Source organism: Crotalus tigris, unplaced genomic scaffold (genome assembly GCF_016545835.1).
Source record: "Crotalus tigris isolate CLP2741 ecotype Arizona unplaced genomic scaffold, ASM1654583v1 scf7180000024340.7048381, whole genome shotgun sequence".
Lineage (NCBI taxonomy): Eukaryota > Metazoa > Chordata > Lepidosauria > Squamata > Viperidae > Crotalus > Crotalus tigris.
The window spans coordinates 5,973,364-5,977,895 of record NW_024100510.1 but is presented as its reverse complement, the minus strand read 5'-3'; positions in this window follow the sequence as shown (position 1 = coordinate 5,977,895).

Below are 4,532 nucleotides of genomic sequence, written 5' to 3'. Positions count from 1 at the left end.
AGTTCCTTTTCACTTTCTGCCATTAGAGTGGTATCATCTGCATATCTTAAGTTGTTGATATTTCTCCCGGCAATCTTAATTCCAACTTTTGATTCATCTAGCCCTGCCTTTCTCATGATGTGCATATAAGTTAAATAGGCAGGGTGACAACCTGCCTCCAGAAGTTGTGAATACTCCAACACTGGAAGTTTTTAAGAAGAGATTGGACAACCATTTGTCTTAAATGGTATAGGGTTTCCTACCTGAGCAGGAGGTTAGACTAGAAGACCTCCAAGGTCCCTTCCAACTCTGTTATTCTATTCTATTCTATTCTGTTCTATTCTATTCTATTCTATTCTATTCTATTCTATTCACAGAAGGCATTATTTATGTCATTACCAAGTTGTTATCACCATTTCAAGGTTCTTCAGCCACTATATATACTGTATGAAGTCAATATTTACCAAAATGTGGGTCCAAATTATTAGTTGAGAACATGAAGGCACTCTTGAAAATGCTCTAACTTATTTTTTAACCAAAAAAACCCTACAAAATCAATCACCAGTCCATGAATATAGTTACAATTACCTGGTTTCAGCAAGTTATTCATTGAATTGTACTAATAGAAGTAATAATAATAACAACAACAACAATAATTGCTTGAGCAGGGTCCGTAAGATTGTTTGGGACACTATACATCCTTTCCATGACTTGTTTTCCTTGTTACCTTCTGGGAGGAGGCTCCGTGGTATCTGAAGCAGAACATCCAAATTCAGTCACAGTTTTGTTCCATACAGTATTAACCTTGTGAACTCTCAAGCTTTCTCTTGCCACACTGTATTCAAGATGGACAGTGATTAATATTTATATGTATTTATATATAAGAGTGTATGTCTATGCATATGTTGTATATAGTATGTTTAAATGTGTGTTCTGTATGTGTACACTTTGAGAGCAAGCTACTAAATTTCATTTTTAATGTGTGCTGTTGTGCCCACAGAACAATAAAGGTAATCTAATCTAATCTAATCATATTAATCCCCCATGAGACACTACCTTGACATGGTTGTGGGGCTTGTGTGCTCTGAGGAAGATGAGAGGTTCAACCATACTGGACAGGTCTCATTAGAGGAGTCAGAAAATGAGTGTCTCTCCCATAAAAAAAATATGGTGAGACATAAGTTTCAGAAAGCCATACCAGCTCAGATGTCACCTGGGTTAATAAGGTCCATGGTAGATGTTGGAATTCCTGGATATCTGGTGAAAAATGGGCTACAGGACTCTCAAGACTGTTGGCTGAGTAAACAGGACCGGAAGCTGCAGAACTACTAGAAGAAAAGGTGTTTACCAGTGGCAAATACACAGTGATCAGGAAAAAAAAGAAATAATGGACTGTTATTACAGATCAAGTCCAAAAAGAAGATGATAATTGAGAGGAATGGACCAGTTCTGGAAAGAACATCTAGAATCAGAAATAACAGAACAGAGGTTAGCAGATCAATGTCAGTTTATAATATGAAATAAAGTATTCACAGAAGCAGAATTGGAAGAACTGCAAAGGTTTACCCAGGGCAAAGAAATCAAAGCCTTGCCAGAAGTAACTCAGAATGTAGACCAAACCAGGGGCAGTTGGCAGTAGAGGAATCCAACAGAGATATAAAACTGTTTTCATTTGGAACCAGACATCCTCTTCTCTGCCTCTAAATAAAAAAGAATTGAAACAAAGAATAACTGAGCACTTAGAACAGCACAAAAACATCAGAATAAGATTGCCTGTACTGAAGCTTATTCCAAAAAAACATCTAGTACAAGCATTAAAAGATGCAAATACTGCAATATCAAGTATAAGCACCAACTCATTGCAAGAAACAAACCAACTAATGTACAGCATAGCTGCAGTTATAACTGATTACTTGGGATGCAAAATCAATAAAGAAGAAGAAAAGCCAAAAAGCACCTCAAAATGAAAGATTAGATTGGAAAATAAGATCAGCAAGTTCAGATCAGACTCAAGCAAGCTAGAATAGATGAAAGAAAAAAGGCTGAAGAATAAGAAGACCAAAGAACAACTAATCAAGAAATGCCACTTAGAAATTAGGAAAATCAAGGAAGCACTGGAAATAATAAAACAGCAAATAACAGCTATAGCCAAGAAGATCAGCAGATACAAAGCTAAAATTGCAAATTATAGGTAGAACTTCCAATTTCAATCCAATCAGAAATGTTTCTATTAATCCATCAATGGAGAAACTGCAGTGAATCAGTCAGTGCCTGACAAGGAAGAAACAGTGCAGTTCTGGACATAGATACAGGATAATCCAAAGAAATACAACACGGATGCAGCATGGTTAAAAGAATAGAATAAGAATAAAAAAGAAGTTGAAATGAAAGAACTAGTAATAACAGCAGAAATGGTAGAGAAAGAACAAGGAAGATCAAGAATTGGTCAGCACCAGGTGAAAATGAACTGCATGGGTTTTGATTGAAACATCTAACTGATCTATACCCATTTGTTGCCAAGCAGTTCAACAACATACTACAAGGAACTGAAATTGAAGAGTGGCTAACATCTGGAAAAACCTACCTGATAATAAAAGATTCAGCAAAAGGGGCAACACCAAACAACTACAAGCCAATCACTTGCTTACCAACAACTTCAAATTTCTAACTGGTGTGGTAGCTGATGCAGTCCAACAGCATTTAGTTGAAAACAATCTCCTTCTACTTGAGCAGAAAGGAAATGCCCCAATAGCAGAGGAACAAAAGATCAACTTCTAAATGACAAAATGATTTTGGAAAACTACAAAACAAAGAAGATCAGCCTAAATGTAGTGTGGATTGACTATGAAAAGGCATTCAACTCTCTGCCACATGACTGATTAATCAAATGTCTAGAGATAGCAGGAGTCAGTAGAAACATCAGAAAGTTTGTGCAAAGATTGATGGGACAATGGAAGACACAGTTGCAGGTCAATGGTGAGAAACTGAGAGAGGTTAATATCAAAAGAGGAATAGTTCAAGGAGATTCACTATCACCACTACTATTTGTCATTGCACTGTTTCCTCAGTAAACAATACTCAATAACTTGGGGCAGGGCTATCAAAACATCTGCCAGACTATCCACCTCCTTTACATGGACGATCTGAAGCTATATGGAAAAACACCATCTGAAATAGAATCGCTGCTCCATACTGTCTGTATATATAGCCAAGATATTGCAATGGAGTTTGGATTGGACAAATGTGCCACACTCACTATCAAACAACTGAAGGAATCAAGATGCCACATGAAAATTACATTAAGAGTCTGGAGGAAGATGACTATTATAAGTATCTAGGTATCTTTCAAGCTGACAACATCAAGCACAATGAAGTCAAGAAAAAGGTTAGAGGTGAATACATCAAGAGAGTGAAGAAGATCTTAAAGTCCAAACTCAGTGGAGGAAATACCATCAGGGCAATCAACATCTGGGCAGTTCCAGTCATTAGATACACAGCTGGAATAGTGGACTGGACTCAAACAGAACTAAAAGCAATAGATAGGAAGACCAGAAAAATAATAACAATGAATCATGCCCTTCATCCTTGCAGCGGCATTGACAGACTCTACCTACCAAGGCAAATAGGTGGGCATGGAATGTTGCAAGTACATCAGATGGTTGAAGAAGAAAAAATGGCTTTGGAAGAATATCTGAAGAACAACGATGAAGATGTATTAAAGGTAGTATGCCAGGAAGGCTTACTGACTACTGGAGGGATCAAAATGGCCTACACGAACGACCAAATGAAGAACAGAATAGAGGTGTGAGAAGACAAAGCACTACATGGTCAATACATTAAAAAATAGTACGAGATGAACCAGCTTCTTCAACAATACTTGAGGTGCTACTGCACCTAAAGTCAAGACAGCTGGCCATCATTATTTTCACTTGCAAAATTTTCATACCACAATCCACTGCATTGATTGACTTCAATGACACCATTTCAATCCATGTATGGCACACATCCTAAACTATTGCCAGACCACCCTGCACTGGACTCAGCTGTCCCAGGGGCAGACTCAACTTACAGGAGCAACTTGCTGTTCAACACCTTTTGGAAAAGCAGCTTGAAACAGGCTTACAATAAGGCAGCAGATGCCCATTGGCAGGAGTGCCCACCCATAGCAGTTGGAGACAAAGTTTGTCTCTCTACCAAGGTCTTAGCCACTTCAAGACCTTCCAAGAAGCTAGACACTAAATTTGTGGGATTTTCTGATTTCACTGGCACTTGACATAATGTTAGATAAGCAACCAACTATTTTGCTGCCTAGGCTTAATTGGAATTCAATTCATCCTGTATTCCATATTTTAATAGATTATGTGTATATTATATATCGATCTTAAAAACTGGGTTTCATGAACAAATACATGAAACTGGTTTGGTAAGTTTTTGAAAATTTCACTATTTCTGTAACACATGCAAGGACAGATCAAATTCCTATTGGAAAAAAACAAGAGTAAAGTTCAGAAGTCCTTTATTGAACAGAGCAGTCTGAGGATTCAGTAGAAAGA